The sequence below is a fragment of the Dasypus novemcinctus genome, chromosome 11 (genome assembly GCF_030445035.2).
Source record: "Dasypus novemcinctus isolate mDasNov1 chromosome 11, mDasNov1.1.hap2, whole genome shotgun sequence".
Taxonomy (NCBI): domain Eukaryota; kingdom Metazoa; phylum Chordata; class Mammalia; order Cingulata; family Dasypodidae; genus Dasypus; species Dasypus novemcinctus.
Genome location: NC_080683.1, coordinates 69,194,642 through 69,214,307, shown reverse-complemented (window position 1 = coordinate 69,214,307; position 19,666 = coordinate 69,194,642).

Genomic DNA, 19,666 nt, shown 5'->3' with positions numbered 1-19,666 from the left:
TCAGTTATAATTGTGGAGATAATTTTAATAGCAAAGATTGATAAATGACTAAAACTAGCATTTAAATGAATTTTTCTATTATATATTTAGTTATGAAATCATATTGCTTTTTCGTCTTTTGGGTACTTACAATGAAGATTTCTGGAAATTGTCTATTTACAGAATGATATATTTCACTCCTGAAAGAGAGCAAACATACATTATGCAATATGTAAATTGTATCACAGCTTTTAAATATCAAATTCATAATTAGATACTATGCTCAGCCAGACTTCATTAATCCTTAATCATTTAACATACTGTATGATTCTTGCACATAAATTATTTCTGGCACAAACTGCTTCTCAGGATCGGCCATATATGCATTTGCAGAAATGAAACAAAAGGATACATGGATTATGTGAGAACATTTGAAAACAGAACACATCATTTTAACCTCTGATTCCACTCTTTATTTTGTCAAACTTATGTTTATTTTTCAGAGTGCACAAGAGGCAGGCAATCATAGAGTGTTTGGCTGTCAACTTAAGTTCAGGATATTTGAGCCTCTTGGGATGTTTCCACTAAATCGAGACTCAAAACATGCCATGTTTCTAAAGAGAAAAATTGACAGATTTTGGTCAAGAAAGGGATTGATTTTGTCTAAAAGAAAAGGCCTATATATGGAGAATTTTAACTTGAGTTGACTCATCATCCAATATATAATAAGCATTTAAATTATGTTTTCCTTTTATTGATTTTTTCCTATAACAGCAAAATTCTAAATGTCTTTTAAAGATATACAGAGGAAAGAAAGTAGAGTTGTACTGAAAAATTTCAGTCTCTGTGTTTTAAATGTTTCCTCAGGTAAAAACTCTGGGAAAAAATCCATGTAGAAACAATTTGATATAAGCAAAAAATCAATTTACCAACAAGGTATATATTTCCTAGGAAGTGACCCTGAAGACATAAAGAACAAAAAGGTTATTTAATGACATGACATCACTTGAGATCCTGAATATTTGAATAGTGTTCCTAAGGATCACCCCAAAAAGGAGTACAGAACTGGATCTAAATGCCAATCCTTTGATTTAAAGACCTTTATTCATTGTGCTATTTTTGCTTATTCTAATTAGTGGTTTCAGTTTTCTTGATTTAATCAAAATTTCTTAGTTTTCTGCCTACACTACCCACAGATATGCTGGGGTTTTGTTTTTTATTTTGTTTGTTTGTTTGCAATTTTCTCTTTTTATTTACTAAATGTATTCACTCATCCAACGTATACTTAGATAGTACTTACTTTTTGCCTGCCACTGTCATAGGTGCTTAAATTATGGAAATGAACAAAACAGCAAAGGATTACTAGACTTAGGTTAGAAAAAATAGGTACTAAGAAAAAGGAAATGAAGTAAAATCACAGGAATGGGCAATTGTGAGGGTCAGAGGAAAGGATAGACATTGTAGTGTTAAATAGGATGGACAGAATAGGTGATATTTGAGTAAAAACGTGAATTGCCTGAAGAGTTAAAGATTTCTAAAGGAAGAACTGTCCAAGCAAAGGACCTCATATGGGCCTGTGCCCGGCATATTCCAAGAATTCTAAAGTGCTCAGTGAGGCAAGAGAGACAATAATAGAGGAATTCAGAGAGTTAATATGATTCCAGACCATGCAGGGCTCTTTTCTTTCTCTCTCTCTTTTTTTTTAAATGTTACATTCAAAAAATATAAGAGGTCCCCAAATACCCCCCACCTCCCTCACCCCACTCCTTCCACATCAACAACCTCTTTCATCATTGTGGGACATTCATTATATTTGGTAAATATATTTTGGAGCACTACCAGACCACATGGATACTGGTTTACACTGTAGTTTACACTCTTCCCAGTCCACCTAGTGGGCAATGGCAGGACATACAGTGTCCAGCATCAGTCCCTGCAGTACCACCCACGACAACTCCAAGTCCTGAAAATGCCCCCACATCATATATCTTCTTCCCTCGCCCTATCCTCAGCAGCTACCGTGGTCTCTTTCTCCACATCAATGCTACAATTTCTTCCATTATTAATCACAATAGTTCCATAGTAGAATATCAGGAAGTTCACTCTAACCCATAGAGTGGACCCTGGGATGGTGATGTCCACTACACATCTATATCGAGCAGGTACTTAGATTCCACAAGAATGATGGATGCAATTCTCCTGCTTGCAGTTGTAGGCACTCTTGGCTCCCTGGTGTGGTAGTTGACCTTCTTCACCTCCCTGTTAGCTTGCTGGGATAAATCCAATAAATGAGAGGGTAAGAGTCATGTAGTACTCTTTAGGCTGCTGATGCTTGGAATTATATTTTGAGCATTATATGGACCTCTTGGCAGGCTTTGAGTAGAAGAATAACATGATTTAACCTGAGTTTAAAAAAATTACTTTGGTTGTTCTTTTGAAACTAGACTATTTTGGGACAAGGGTAAAATAGAAAGAGAGGTTAGAAGGCCTATAAAACAATATGAATAAGAATGTTGGAGGTTTTAAGTCAGGTTTTAGCAATGGAAATAAAAAGAGATCTATATTTATTTTAATATCTAATGATAAGAAATTTCTGATGATTTAGAGATTTGATTTGGAATAAAGAGAGAAGTCAAAGGTAACTCTAAAATTTTTTGACATGCGAACCAGAGAGGGTGGAGCTGCCCTCAAATGAGATTGGAAAGGCTGTTAGTTGAATAGGTTTTATGAGAAATAATAGTTTTGGGTAGCTTAAATTTGAGAATGTATTAGATGTCCAAGTGGAGCTGTTTAATGGACAGTTGGAATAACCCATTTTTTTCATAATTTGTTACTGTAGATTTTACTGCAAAGCCCAGAAACTTCCATTTATGGTCCATTAATACCTTGAGGATGAAGCGTAGTTTGTGGGACCTAAAGGTCGAATTTTGAGCCTGGCTCATCTATTCTATCGGTGTGAGAACTTGGGCAAATTCATTACCATTTCCTGCCTAAGTTTCTTCACCTGTAAAATAAGTTTGTATTAGTGTCAAACTTAAAAGTTTTATATGATGTTTTAATTAGTATTTTCAGACACATAATCAGTTTAAATGAAACTTAGGTATTATTATTATTAGAAAGTTAATTATGTTTTAAAGATGTTACATTGTAGTTTTAAAAGCATGAGAAAGGAATATTGTTACATAAATTAAAGTTTTAAAATGTTGGTAGACAGAGGGAAAATTGGGTTTTGGGGAAGTCTAATGCAATGATGAATTTTGGGAATAGGAATTGTTTGAAAATTTCAACTACCTGGACTTCCACTTCATCTGATTTCCAAATCTACGTAATTGTTGAAATTTATATGTAGGTAAATATATTCTCACAAATTTATGTATAGATTATTTTAATTTAAGTCTATTCCCATATATTTGTTTTTGGACATTTAAACTAAACATCTCATTTGTCTCTAAACTCAGGAATTTTAAAAGATAATTGTTTATATTTCCTCATAATCCTCTCTCTGAAATGTGGGAGTCATCTCAAATACTTCACTTTTCTCATTCTCTTCATCTATCTTGTGATAATTTACTGTGTATTTTGCTTCTCTAATATTTTTCACCTGTACCCTTTCTTTATATCTTTGGTATTATTTTAATTTTTAATCTTCATCTCAAGGCTACTATAAGTGTCTACCAATTAATCATTTTTCTTTAAATTATCAGAGAACCCTATTCAAATATTATGAAGAATAAGTTTAAAATCAAAAGCAATAAACTTAATACCCATATTAAAATGTTTCCATAGTTCTTCCAAATAATTTATTATTGACTATGGTCCATTTGGACCAGGCAATTGGTGATGATTATTTTGATGTATAAGTGAACCAATGTTTCTGAAAAACCTCAGCTATCATTGGGTGTATAAATACCCTTTTGCTTTATTAATTCCACCATCTGTAGGATAAACAAAATACCCACATGTTTTCTCCAAAGACTCAGAAATATAGGAACTATAAAATTAGGCTAATTCATGTAGCACTGGAATTTGAAACATGTTTTTCTGACTTAGTAGTGTGTGTGGAGAGAACACAATCAATACTGTGATAACACTAGCAAAAAAAGATTAAGAAAATATACATGAATGTTCAAGAAAAAAGAAGTTGAAGAGAGTTAATAATTTGTAATTAAAACTGTTATTAAGTAGCACTTAAAATAGAGGAATGAAATTCTAAAAATCTGAAAAAATTTCCTTCTAAAAAACACATGAATTGTTCAATATAATAATTAAAATAAAGCATGACTGAGCTATTATGAAAGAAGCATCTACATAGGTTAAGAAATGACATGGAGAATGACCGTGCAGGTGCGAAATGACAGAATGGGAAATTTAAAAATTTTCCTCCACTAGAAAAGTGAATGATTTGGAGAAGAGATTGGAATTAGCTAAGTAGTACTCCAAGAAGCAGAATGGATATCTAGAACGACTACCATAATCTATAAGTGAAAGCACAAATCAGTGATCATCCCCCATTCTTCAGTCATGTGGTGTCTGCAAAAAGGTATCCTAGAATCCAGAAGCATCCAGTTGAGACTGTGGGTTGGACGTTGGTCTGGGAGATCTCTGAGGGACCAGTGCAGATATTTGTTCAGTTTCAGTCCTCTGGGCAACAGCAGCTTCCGGCACCCCCAAGCATTCACCAGGAAGTAAAGAGCCCATGGACTTTCTTTGGCTGACTGGTTGATGGATTGATTGATTTCTGTGTTTGGTGATTCTTGGCATGGCAGATACTTGAGTGTCCAGCAATGACATTGGTCTTCATTTCTGCAGCAATACCTGGCCTCCCACAATCAGCCACCCATAAGTAAGGAGCCAAGGAACCTTTTAATCTTGGTTTTTATTCCTTTGTGAGTGCATATTTCTTGGCCTTGTAGAGTTCTGAGGACCCAGCATAGACTCTAATCTAAGTTTTGGCTCTCTGGGTAGCAGCTGGCCTCACATGAGTATCTATCAGGACTTAAAGAGACAGTGTACCTTTTTTTATGGGTTTCTTCTTTCTCTTTCTTGTTTTGTCTCTTCTGGAGGATGTCTAAAGACCTAGTGGTGCTGGGTTTGGCCTTCTGGTCTTACATCAGCACCTACCACTATAGAAAGATCCAGTGAATTTCTCCCCCACTTTACTCCCACTACTCCCTTTGAGTCTTTATCTTTTGTATGTGTGTGTGTGTGTGTGTATGTGTTTTTGATCTGACAGATCCCTGATGAAGAAGTGCTGATACTGGCTTAGGTTTCAACTTCTAAAGCAGAAATTTCTGGCTTTGCACCAGCACATAAAAGGAGACAACTAGGAGAGGCAGTGAACTTTTTTTTTTCTTTTTTTTTTTGAGGTAGGGGTGTATTTTTTTCTATTTTATACTTCCATTTTTCTTTCTTTTTTTATTTTTCCTTTTTCCTTGTCCTTTGTCTGGCACACTGAGGACTAGGAGAATGTGATGTCCAGAGTGATCCAACATATTATGCAGAATATCCAATCCTCAACAAAAAAATTATAGAACATTTCAGGAGACAGGAACATGTGGTCCAGTCACAGAATAAAAAGAATTAAAGGGAAATACCCAGAGGAATCTCAGTCAATGGAATTACTAACCCAAGAGCTTAGAATTATTCTCTTAAATAAGAAAATATGGATAAAGAACTAAAGGGAATCAGGAAAACAATATGTAAAGAAACTGAAAAATTTTTTTTTGCCATTTAAAAACAGTAACAATAAATTTAATGTAAAGGTAATTTAACAAGAAAAATGTAAAATACGACAAAAATGACAGAAGACAGGAATATAGATGCCCTCACAGAAGAGGGGAGGGAAGGCTCTATTCCTCCAGGCAAGTCTTGAGCTGAGAAGATGCAGTTGGATCTGGTGCCTGCACTGGCTCAAGCTTGTCAGCCACTTCAATCTGGGAAGGTGACTCTGGAGTCTGAGCTCATGTTATATCCAGCTCTGTATTTGGGCCTGGCATTAACACTTCATCCAGCTCTGGGGCTGCTTCCAAAACCACAATTTTTTTTATTTTTATTTTTATTTTTTAATTGATTTTGTAAAAATATTACATTAAAAAAAATATGAGGTCCCATTCAACCCTACCACACCCACCCCACCACTCCCCCCCCCAGTAACACTCACTCCCATCATCATGATACATCCATTGCATTTGGTAAGTACATCTCTGGGCATCTCTGCACCTCATGGTCAATGGTCCACATCATGGCCCATACTCTCCCACATTCCATCCCGTGGGCCCTGGGAGGATTTACAATGTCCGGTGATTGCCCCTGCAGCACCATCCAGGGCAACTCTAAGTCCCAAAGGCGCCTCCACATCTCATCTCTTCCTGCCATTCCCCACACCCATATCAGCCACCATGTCCACTTTTCCCACTCCACTCCAATGCCACCTTTTCTCTGTGGACCTTGGATTGTTATGTCCGTGGCATCTCTATGTCAAGAGGAGGCTCAGATTCCATATGGATACTGGATGCAATCCTCCTGCTTTCAGTTGTAGGCACTCTAGGCTCCATGGTGTGGTGGTTGTCCTTCTTCAACTCCATCTTAGCTGAGTGAGGTGAGTCCAATAAATCAGATTGTAGGAGCTGAAGTCTGTTGAGGCTCAGGGCCTGGCTATCATATTGTCAGTCTAGAGATTCAAATCCCCTAAATATATCTTAAACCCCAACACCAACTACAATTCCAGTAAACTAGCATGAAAGTCTAATGAAAAGAGATTCCATCTGAATCCAGTTTCATCACGCAGAAACACCAGCTCCAAAGAAGGGCCATCTGACATGGCAGTGAACCCCATCTGCCATGACCATAGAGCCCATGGGTCTCTTTAGCCCTCAAAGGAACCAATACCTGGGGTTGTATCTACTTCATCTGTCTCTTAGATTCTGCTCAGCTGTGCATAAGGGCAATCCTTCTGACAGCCTCCAGACTCTAATCATGAGATAAAATTTATAAAGAAGATGCAAATGGAAATGCTGACACTGATACAATAACTGAAATGAAAAGTTCAGTAGAGAGGTTTATGGTAGAGTGAATTATGTAACCCAATTTCATTTTGGTCTTGATCCCCATTCTGATATGTGAGGATCCATGTAAATATGATCTCTTCAAGATGCTACTTCAGTTATGTTGTGGCCCTGCTGAGTCAGATTGAGCTTCAATCTGGATACCAGGGGTCCATTATAAGAAGAATGAAAATAAGCTGCAGAGAAACAACAGGGGGCAGCCTTGAGTCAGATACGGTAGATTTAGGCTTTGGTGGATCTCAGAAAATTATGTTCTTAAATTAATCCATTTCTGTGGGTGTAAACCTATTGTAGGTAGGACCTTTTGATTAAATTACTTTAGCAGAATCTGATTCTTACCGGATTCCCTTATAAAGAGGATGAGTACAGATAGGAAAAAAAAGCCATAGAGACAGAGAGAAATCCATAGGAGCAGAGAGAACACCAGAAGAGCAAGAAGCTGCAATCAGTGGAACTCAGGAGAAAGGAAGCCAGAAACTGAAGCAATAAGACTGAGAGGAAAAGGGATATGCTGCTATGTGCCAGTCTTAAGGAAGAAAGTATTGTTTGATGATGCCTTGATTTGAGCACTTTCAAGGCCCTAAAACATTTCTGGTATATTGCCTTGGCAGCCTTTAGCAAATTAAAATAGAAATTGGTACCAGGACAGTGGGGTGTTGCTATTACAAATACCAAAAATGCTTAAAAGGCTTTTGACCTAATTAATGAGTATAGGTGGGAAGAATTCTGAGATGCTTAAGATTAAAGGCCTAGATTGTTTTAAAGACACTGCTGGTAGAAATATGGACACTAAGAATACTTCCAATGAGGTCTTAGACAGAAATGTTGAATGTGTCTTTGCAAACTAGAAGAAAGGCAATCTTGTTTTAATGTGGCAGAGAACTTGGCAAAATTATGTTATGATGTTGAATGGCAGGCAGAATTTGAAAGTGACAAGCTTGGATATTTAGCTGAGGATATATCCAAATTAAATGTGGAAAGTGTGGCCTGGATTCTCCTTGCAACTTAGAGTAAAATGCAAGAGGAAAGGGATAAATTGATAACTGAACACCTAGGCACAAAGAAACCAGAAATTGATGGCTTGGAAAATTCTGAGCTTCTGGAAAGCAAGTCCCTGAAGAATAGTGTTATATGTGAGGACTTAACTGAATATGGAGACAGTAAGCCATTTCAGTGCAAGTCAGGACTGGAAATGCAATTATAAAGGAAAGATTTTTAGGAACCCTACATGCTGCATACAAAGCTTACAATGCTTGTAAGGTTTGTATGAACAGAACCATGGCTAGCCTGGACTTAAAGGGACAGAAAAGGGAAAGATTGAAGGAAAAATGACTTCAGACACAATGGAAGTTGATAGAATTCTCTTGGGCCAGAGGAGCAGACTAACCCATGTGTGTGGCGGAAGTGAGTATGTATCTACACTTGAAGAGGGCGGGCTTTCTGCCCCATCCTTCAGGGAGAGTTTTACCACCCCAGGCTTCTGAGAGGGTGATACACAATCTCAGGGATTGGAGGGACAGGTTGTCATTCTGGTGTTCTCAGAGGCTAAGGCCTAGTGCTCAGCGGCCACCCTGATGCTTAATGAAGGGGAGATGAGAACATAGCCCCTGGGCAAGCCCTTGGAAAGGGCAGGGTTGCCACTTCATCAGGTCCTAAAGATAAGAAACCCTGGCTCTATAGATAACTTTCAGACTTTGAAATGGAATGGCGTATTCCTGCAGGTTTTCAGAACTGGTTTTGACCTGTGACCCTATTTCCTTCTAAATTTCTCCCTATGGCGATGGGAATTTTTATTCTATGACTGTCCTTCCTTTGTATATTGGAAGCAAATAATTTGTTCTCAGTTTTACAGGTCCACAGTCTGAGGGGAACTTGCCCCTGGACAAAATACACCTATAACTGATTTTTATAAGATTTTGCACTTAGCATTATTACTGGAATGATTTAAGGTTTTCTGAAATATGTGATGGAATGAATGTATTTTTGCATATGGAAAGAATGTATATTTTGGGGGTCCAGAAGGTATAGTGTGGTAGTGTGAGGCTTTTGTGGACCTCAGAAAATTATGTTCTTAAATTAATACATTCCTGCCAGTGTAAACCTATTGCAAGTGAGATATTTTGATTAAATTACTTCAGTAGGGGGTTACCTTTATAAATGGATAGAAAAAACCTCAGAGACAGATAAAGAGACTGCCCCAGGATTAGAGAGAATGTCACGAGCACAAGAAGCTGAAATCAATGGAATCTAGGAGAGAAGAAACCAGAAGCTAAAGCAATGAGACCTAGGAAAGAAGGGAGATGCCACCATATGCCAGTCTTCAGGAAGAGAACATTGCTTGATGATGCTTTATTTGGACACTCATAGACCCAGGCCTTTAAGCTTGCAAACTAACAGATCCCCATTATAAAAGTTAATGCATTTCTGGTAGATTGTCAGACAGCAAGAAGTGATGGAACCTGGGAGGAAGTGAGCCTTCTAGTCTCTGAAACCATGACTTAATAAGTTTCTGTTAAATCAACACTTTTCCTGGTATAAGCTTCAGAAGTCAGGAAATTAAAACAGCTTTTGGTACTGGAAGGTGATGTTATGTAATTAAAAATACATAAAAATATGAAAACAGCTTTGTAATTGGGTAATGGGTAGAGACTGGAAGAATTGTGTGGTGCTTGCAGAAAAAGCTTAGATTGTTTTGAAGAGGCTATTGGTAGACATATGGACATTAAAGGCATTATTGATGAGGTCTTAGATGAAAATGATGGAAACCAGAGAAAAGATGATTCTTATTATAAAGTAGCAGAGAACTTGCCAAAATTTTGTTCTGATGCTGTATTGTAAGTAGAACTTGTAAGTGATGATGAACTTGGTTCTTTAGCTGAGGAGATTTCCAAGCTAAGTACGGAAAGTGCATTCTTGTTGCTTCTTGCATCCTACAGTAAAATGTGAGATGAAAGGCTAAAAAAATTAAAAAAGGATAAAAAAATTAAAAATTAATGGTTTGGAAAATTCTGAGTCTATTAAGATAGTGGGTTCTGAGACTAGGGCCAGAAGCAGCTACATCAGGGTTTCCCTGAGCTTTTGGGAGGTGAATGCCTAAAGGACAGAACTCCATATGAGACTTTAACTGAACAGCCCTTTGCTAAGGAGGGTATGGTTGAATATGAATCCAGCCAGCCATTTCAGTGGAAGTCAGGATTGCAAATGTAGTTACCTAGGATAGATCTGCAGAAAGACTATTATCTGATGATTTAGACCCATTTGAACTGGATGTAAAACTGAGAAGGTAATTGAAAAAATTTAATGAGTAGAACGACTGTCAGTCTTTACGGAAAACGTCAGGAAAGTGGCCAATTGAGGAAAGAATGACTTCAGGGGCTGAATCATGGAAGCAAAAGTTGAGACTGAACAGATCTCCTTAGGACAAGAGAGATCCATTGTATGTGGAAAGTGTCAGTATACTCTTGTACTTGGAGGGGGCACACCATCTGCCCTGATGTTTGGAAGAGCAGACCTTGAACCCCTGTTGAGGGAGAGTGCGGCCACTCCAATAATAGAGAGAGTAGAACCTGTGACCTAGAATATGTAGAGAGCCCCAGGATATTCTTGGAGAGGGTAAAGCCTTCAATCCAGGGCTTGGGGAGCACACACCTGCTGTATAAGCATCTGGAGAGATGAAGTGGAGATGCTGCTTCATTAGGTTTGGATGTAAAAACATTCATACATAAATGCCCCATAGACCTGGAAATTGAATGGAGTTTGCCCTACTGATTTTTGGACTTGTTGGGAACTGTGATTCCTGTTTTCCTTACAATTTCTCCTCCCTGGAATGGGAATGTTAATCTATGCCTATCCCTCTATTGCATATTGAAAGTAGGTAACAAGTTATCTATAGATCTATCCATCAGAAAGGAAATTTTCTCTATGATGAATCATACCCATAGCTGATTTTGATAAGACTGTACTTAGCATTGTTATCAAAAATACTTAATGCTTTTGGGGTGTTGTGATAGAATTACTGCATTTTCCATGTGGGAAGAACATATCTATTTGTGGTCCAGAGTGTGGACTGTGTGCATTGAATTATGTGCTCCAGTTTGGACGTGATCTTAGAATTTGTCCATATTCTGGTGGGTGTGGATTCATTACAAATAAGACCTCTTCGTGAAGTTACTTCAGTTATGGTGTGGTCCAACTGAATCCATTGGGCTTTAAACTGATTACTGAAGTCCATTATAAAGCAGAATGAAGTCAGACTGAGAAAGAAACCACAGGGAGGAGCCAGAAGCCAGAAGTTGATGGAGCCCTGAGATGAAAGAAGACATCACTGTGTGTTGTCATCTAACAGAAAAGCCAAGGGAACCCAGAGATTGCTAACCAGTCAGAAGATACTTATTCAGGGTGGAAGTAAGCCTCCTAGCCTCTGAAAACATGAGTCAATAAAGCCTTGCTGTTAAGCCAACCCACTGTATGATATTTGTTTTAGCAAACAGGAAACTTAAAGATGGTTTAACCGCAGATTGGAGGAGACAGAAGAAAGGATCAGGGAACTTGACTATAAGACAATTGAAATTGTCTAGTCTGTGGATCAAAATGAAAAAAGGAATGAAAAATAATAAAAAGAACCTGAGGCACTGGTAGGACATAATCAAGAATACCAATATATGCATCATCAGAGTCCCTGTAGAAGAGACAGAAAAAGGGCCAGAAAAACAATATTTGAATGAATAATGGCTGAACATTTCAAAAACCTGGTGAAAGACAGATATTCAAAATATTTAACAATGCTCAACAGATGCTGAATCTAAAGAAATCTAAACCAAGACACATTATAATCAAACTGTTGAATGCAAGGAAAAACAAGAAAGTGATATATCATATATAAGGGTTCCTTAATAAGATAACACCAATTTTTCTAAAGAAATTGTAAAGGCCAGAAGTCAGTGGCAAGACACATTTAAGGTGCTGAAAGAAAAAAAATAAACTTATCTAAGAATAATGTTTCTGTCAAAGTTGCCCTTCAAAAATAATAGAGAGAAGTGGATGTGACTCAGGCAACTAGATTCCCACCTACCACATGGGAGGTCGCTGGTTTGAATCCTAGTGCCACCTAAAGAAGACAGTGATCTGGCATGACAGGCAGGCACGACAGGCTAACACAACAGACACAAAAGAAGAAACATAATGAAAGACAAAACAAAACAGGGAGCAGAGGTTCTTGTGCCTCTTAAAGAAAACAGTGACACATCCTGCTGGCCTGGGAGAAAAAGCAATACAAATAAAAAGGGGGCAGGGACAGATAGTTTCCTAATCAGCAGTAATCACCCCAATTGCAAGGAGTCAACCTTGCACTAGGGAAAGTGATTGGATAGCTCTCTGGCTAACAGACCCAGTAAAAAAATTTACCTCAGTGGAGGAGTCTCTGCTTTAAATATATAAGGTTCCTGGCTCCATTCCCAGGTTCCTTAGAGTAGTGATCTGCTGGGTTATCAAACAACCTGCTGATACTTTAGGACAGGTAACACATAGACAGTATTTTTGTATTAGCTTCCCTTGGGTCTCTTATTTTTCTTAAAAAAGGTTCCTTCTTGAATTTTAACATAGTTTATTCACTAAAACCTGATTCTAAACTCAAAGATGGCAGGTGGCAGGGTAATTGATTAATGAACAAGGCAGCTTGAGAAGCTCCTCAGGGGCCTAGGAAGGAAGAATGTTTTCCTAAGTTTTTGTCTGATTGCCTGCTTGAGTTTTTGTTTCTGTTAGTTTCTTTTTTGTCTTTTACCCTCTTTCTCCCCACCCTTTGTTTGTTTGTTTGTTTGTTTGTTAACTAGGTGCTGCTGTCTTGTTTCTTGGTTTTTTTTGTTTGTTTGTTTGTTTGCCCCTTCCCAGGTTTCCCCTTTTTTGGTATAACAATTTTGTCTACCCATGAGGTTGCTTTTCCTTCCTTCATCTTCCTATCTTCTGCTTTCTGTTTTTATTCTTATATTCCACCTCTTTTTGCTTAGTCTTCAATTTTCCTTGTTTTTATTTCTATCTTCTTTATTCATTGTTTTCTTTCTTTTTAAAACTTTTTCTGTACTGTCTTTTCTCTTTCCCTCTCTTCTTATCATTCTGACCTTTCAACTCATTCAAGATATTTTTCTCTATTTGATTTTTCATTTCATTGTTTCTATCCCACTTTTTTATTCTTAATCCTTTTCACTTCTTACTTGGGTTAATTATTCATTTTCCTAGGTCTTATAGGGTTCCTCTTCTACCTTTTACCATTATTATTACTATTATCCTTTTTTCTATTCTTACCTCTTTCCCTTTCTTTGGCCCTAATATTTTTCTTTCAAGGGAACATAGAAAACAGCAAGGAAATAGAATAGGAGGAATAAAGTGCCAAGCAGTATAAATCCCAACAAGCTTACTCCAAGACATATATTTGTCAGACTGTACAGTGCTCAAGAGAAAGAGAGAATGCTGAAAGCAGCAAGAGAAAAGAGAAACATCACATACAAGGGATGCTTAATAAGATTAAGTGCTGATCTCTCATCTGAAACCATGGAGGCAAGAAGGATGTAGCATGACATAGTTAGGGTGCTAAAAGAAAAAAAAGAAAAACTTCCAGCCAAGAATTCTGTCAGCAAAGCTGTGCATTCAAAAATGATGGAGAATTAAAAATATTCACAGATAAACAGAAATTAAGAGAATATCCAATAAGAAACCTGCACTTCAAGAAATACTAAAGGGAATGCTATAGATTGAAAGGAAAAACAGGAAAGAGAGTTGGAGGAGAGGGTAAGAAAAAATTTAAAAAAGAGAGAAATAAAAATAAAATATGACACATACAAACCAAAAAAAATATGGCTAATATAAGTAATTTCTTGAGAGTGATAACACTGAATGTTAATGAATTAAGCTCACCAGTCAAAAGACACAGATTGGCAGAATGGATAAGGAAATATGACTGATGCTGTTTACAAGAAACCCAACTTAGACCCAGGGATTAAGGAGGCTGAAAGTGAACTGCTGGAAAAAAATTTATAAGCAAACAACAACCAAGAAACAGGAGTAGCTATACTAATATTGGACAAAATAGACTTTAAATGAAAAACTATTTTAGAAGACAAAGACTATATATATTAGTAAAAGGAGTAATCTTTTAAGAAGAAAGAACATTCATAAACATTTCTGCACCTAACCAGGCCACCTCAAAATCATGAAGCACACACTGGAAAAACTAAGTGGAGAAATAGATGACTCTACAGTTATAGTGGGGGACTTTAATACACCATTGTCACCATTAAAAAGAACATCTCAACAGATAATCAATAAAGAAACAAAGACTTTGAATAATACATTAGAGGAACAAAAGAATTGAAAGCAGAGGCTCAAATAGATATTTGCACACCAATGATCATAGCATCATTATTTACAATTACCCAAAGATGGAAGCAACCCAAGTGCCCTTCTACAGTTGAATAAACAAAATATGGTATAAAGATAACAATGGGATATTATTCAGCCATAACAAAGAATGAAGTCCTGATACATGTTACAACATGGATTAATCTTGAAAACATCATCTTGAGTGAAATAAGCCAGATACAACTGGTTTATTGTATGATCTCATTGATTTGAAACAATTAGAAGAAGATAACTCTTAGAATCAGAATAAAGAATATAGGTTAGCAGGGGATTTTATGGGGATATCAAATCAGCAAATCAGAAATTAAAGCTCAAAATGCACTACGTTCTCTTTGTAATGATCTTTTTGGATCCCAAAAAAATCCTGTTCTTAAAACTAATCCATTCCTGTGCATGTAAACATATGTGGGAGCTTTTTATTAACTTACTTCAGTTAAAGTCCTTTGATTAAACTGCAGGACCCAAGGTGGGTCTTAATCCTTCCTGGAGACATTTATAAATGGAGAAATAAAAAGCAGAAGACACAAGGAAAAAAAAAAACTTCAGAGACAACCTGACATATCAAGACCTATGGGGTGCAGCAAAAGCTGTATTGAGAGGGAAATTCATAGCCATATAAAGATACCTCAAAAAAGAAGAAAGAGTAAAAAATGAAGACCTAACTGTACACCTAGAGAAATTAGAAAAAGAACAAAAAAATTAATCCCAAAGGAAGTAGAAAGAAGGAAATATCAAAAAGCAGTACTAAATGAAATAAAAAATTCAAAAATAATAGAAAAAATGAAACCAAAAGCCTGTTCTTTGAAAAGATCAATAAAATTGACAAACTCTTAGCTACACTAACAAAGAAAAAAGAGAAAAAATGAAAATACACAAAATAAGAAATGAAGAAGGGGATATTACCACTGACCCCACAGAAATAAAAAGTATCATAAAAGGATACTTTGAAAAATTATCTGCCAACAAGATGGGTAATTTAGAGGAAATGGACAAATTCCTAGAAATACATGAGCAGTCATTGATGAATGAAGAAACTGATGAACTCAAGAGACCAATCAAAAGTAATAAGGTTGAATTACTCATCAAAAACTTCCCAAATAAGAAAAGCCCAGGACCAGACAGTTTAACAGGAGAATTCTTCCAAACTTTCTGAAAAGAACACCAATCCTGCTTAAACTCTTCCAAAAAATTGAAGTAGAAGGAACATTGCCTAACTCATTCTATGATGCCAATATTACCTAATACCCTAATACCAAAGACACCAAAAGAAAGGAAAATTACAGCTCAATCACTCTATGAACATAGATGTTAAAATCCTCAACAAAATACTTGCTAACAGTATTAAAACACACATCCAATGAGTTACACATCATGACTGAGTGGATTTCATGTCTGGTATGCAAGGATGGTTCAACATCAGAGAATCAATCAATGTAATACAACACATAAACAGATCAAAAGAAAAAATATCACATGATTATCTTGATAGATGTAGAAAAAACATTCGACAAAATACAACACCCTTTCCTGATAAAAACACTGCAAAGGATAGGAATAGAAGGAAACTTCCTCAACATGATAAAGGGTATTTATGAAAAACTCACAGCTAATATCATATAAAATGCTGAAATCCTAAAAGCTTTCCCTCTAAGATTAAGAAATATACAAGGGTGCCTAATATCACTGCTCCTATTTAACAATGTGTTAGAAGTACTTGCGTTAGTACTTAGGCAAGAAAGAGATATAAAAGGATGGATGATGTGGGGAGTGGGGCTTATGTGAATCCTTTAATTTTTTGTGTAACATTTTGTGTAATCTAAGTATCTTTAAAAAAATAAGAAATAAATATTAAAAATAAATAAAAGAACCATAACACTGAAAGAAAATAAAATTAATTTAAAACCATGCCCATTATCATGTTAAAAAAATAAGAACAAAAGAAGACAGTGAGCTGACACAATGGGGAGGCTTGGCGAGCTAATGCAACAAGATGCTGCAACAAGAGATATGGGGAGAAAAAACAGAATGAGAGACACATCAAAACAGGGAGCAGAGATGGCTCAGGTGATTAAGCACCTCCTTCCCATATCAGAGGTCATGGGTTCAGCTCCTAAAGAAACTAGAAGATGAACAGACAGAGCAAGTGAAGAAGAACAAAGGGGAGGGGAGAAATAAATAAATAAAATAAATCTTAAAAAAAGAGAAATTAATACTTTTTCAGATGAGCAAAAACTAAGGGAGTTCAGTACCACTAAATTTGACTTATAAGAAATGGTAAATGGAGTCCTTCATGTTGAAAGAAAAGGACACTAGAAAGTTACTTAAAGTTGTATGAATAAATAAAGATTTTTAGTGTACGTAAAAATATTGGTAAATATAAATACTAGTACAATAGTACTTTTCATTTGTAATGCTGTCTTTTTTCATATAGCGTAATATTCAAATTCATAAGACACAAGCACAAATCCTTGTAACTATGAAAAATACAAAAGATATAATTTGGAAAAAGAAAGCAGAAGAGGGAGAGATGGAGGGATACAAGAAAAGAATATGTGCAGTATATACACTCAAGTCAAATTTGTATGAACACAAACTAAATTGCAATAGATTTAGGATGTTAAATGTAAAATCCATGTTAACTACAAGAATGTCTAAGAAATCTACACACACAAAAAAGGAAACTGATTGAAAATGGTTTATTATAAAAATTAATGTAGACAAAAAGGCAGGCAGTAATGAAGAACAACAAAAAATGTAAAGCATAAAAATCGAGTAACAAATGTCAGGAAAAAATTGAATTGTCAGTAATTACTTTAAATGCAAATGTATTAAACTTTCCTATAAAAAGCAAAAATTTGCAAAATGGATAAAGAAGCAGGATCCAAATATATGCTGGATGCAAGGTACCCATCTTTGATCCAAAGATTCAGATAGGTTGAAAGTGAAAGTATGGAAAAATACTTCATAGAAAGAGTAACCAAAGGAGATCTGGGTGGCTTTATTACTATCTGACAAAATAGATTTTTAAGTCAAATGCAGTTACAAGAGACAAAGAGAGTCATGGAATACGAATAAAAGGGTGAGTTCAATAAGATTTAGCAATTATAAACTTATATGTGCTTCACAACATTGTGCCAAAATATATGACACATAACATCAACAGAATTGAAGGGGGAAACAGTTCAATACACCACTTTCAATACTGGATAGAACATCTATACAGAACAAAACTTTAAAGGCACTAGATCTAATAAATTTATATAGAACACTTCACCAACCACATCAGATTATGCATTCTTTTCAGGTGTACATAGATCATTCTCTAGAATATAGCATATGTTAGAACAAGAGAGAAATCTCAGTAAATTTAAACAAAGAGAAATCATACAAAGTAACTTCTCTGACCACAATGGAATGTAGCTAGAAATGAATAACAGAAGGAAAAAAATATAGAAAATTTTCAAATATGTGAAAATTAAACTGCAAACTCTTAAATAACCAGTGAACTAAATAATATATTACAAGAGAAATTAGAAAATACTTTGATATGGATAAAATTTAAGACACCAGAACTGCAAGGACATCCTTTCAAGCAAGATTGTGGTGTTAGATGCTCCAGGGTGCCATTCCCCCACAAATCTTTGAACACATGCAAAAACTGACAGAGCAATGTTTCTTAAAACTCTGAAACCCAGTTCAAGTGTTGCAGTAACAAGGTGAGTAACACAGTTTTTAAAATGGCACAAGAAGTTCATGGCTCCCTTGGTGGACAATCCCCAACTCCCTCTTTGGCATGGTATGGAGCAAGCCTGTGTTCCCACTGTGGGACACTGACCCTGTTCCAGGGAATGCAGAGTAATCCCGAGGTATATTCTTCAGTGTCTTTATGTCTGTGCCAATCTCTCGGGTGGCAGTCTGAAAGATAGAACCAGAACACTTTCCTCTGGCTCACCCTTCTAGAATTTCACATGCAGGCAGAAGCATCTTGCACTTGGTGAAAGCAGTGTAAGGAACAATTAATTCAACATGGCCTTGAGGAAAGACATATGAGCTTTAAGACATACAATAGAGCTCAAAGTAAGGGGGAAAAGTCTATTATATAGAAATTAAATGGGATATTTGGATTCAGGTAAACAGATGGAAAGGATCCTGCACTTCACATTCACTTGGGGTAATCTTTTGAATAGGAAGGCTAATCTATAAAGGAGCTCATCAGCCAACTTATAGTCAATTCATAAAGACTGTGAAAGATTTTTTTCTCCATTCATTTGTTTGTTATTATTACTTCCTGGAACACCAAGATATCTGTCATATTATGAGATAGATACAAATTTAAGGAATCAACAGTTCAGGAACTTAATCTTAGAGTTAATATAATAAATATTAAAATGTACAGTGTGAAAAAAGATTACACAATTTATCTGTGGTCCATGCAAAAAAACAAGGAGAAAATTCATAAACTATCAATGAAGACCAGAGTTTGGACATTAGAGAATAATATTTAATGAGCTTCTGGAGATAAAGGAAACACAGAAAAAGAACTAAGAATACTAGGAAACAATGCATGAAACTATGAGAATCTCAATAAAATGATAAAAAGTGTTCAAAAGGAACCAAAGAGAAATACTAGAATTGAAGGCCACAATTGAAGTGAAAAATTCAATAGACAGTTTCAACAATACTTTGGAGTTGGCAGAAGAAACAGTAAAATCAAAGACAAGACAGTTGAAATGTTTCAGGATAGAAAGCAGAATGAAAAAGAATAGAAAATGTTAGTGGAGTTAAAGAGACCTGTGGGACCTCATAAAGCAAATCAATATACACATTATGGAAGTCCCAGAATAAGAAGAAAGAGAGAAAGCTACAAAAGGAATATTCAAAGAAATAATGGCACAGAACTTTCCAAATTTAATGAAAGATATAATACTCAAAAAGAACAAGAACCTCAAATAGGACAAATTTGAACAGAATAAAGCCCAGAAACACAGTTTCAAATTATCAAATGACAGAGACAAGGAGTGAGTTCTGCAAGCTGCAAGAGACAAAAAATATGTTATGTTCATGGGAGCCCCAATAAGATTAAGGACCACTTCTTAAAAGAAACCATGCAAAGAGACACTGTGACAAAAAATTTAGAGTGCTAAAAAAGCAATTTCCAACCAAGAATTTTATATCCATTGAGTCTGTCTTTCAAAAATGAGAAAGACATTAAG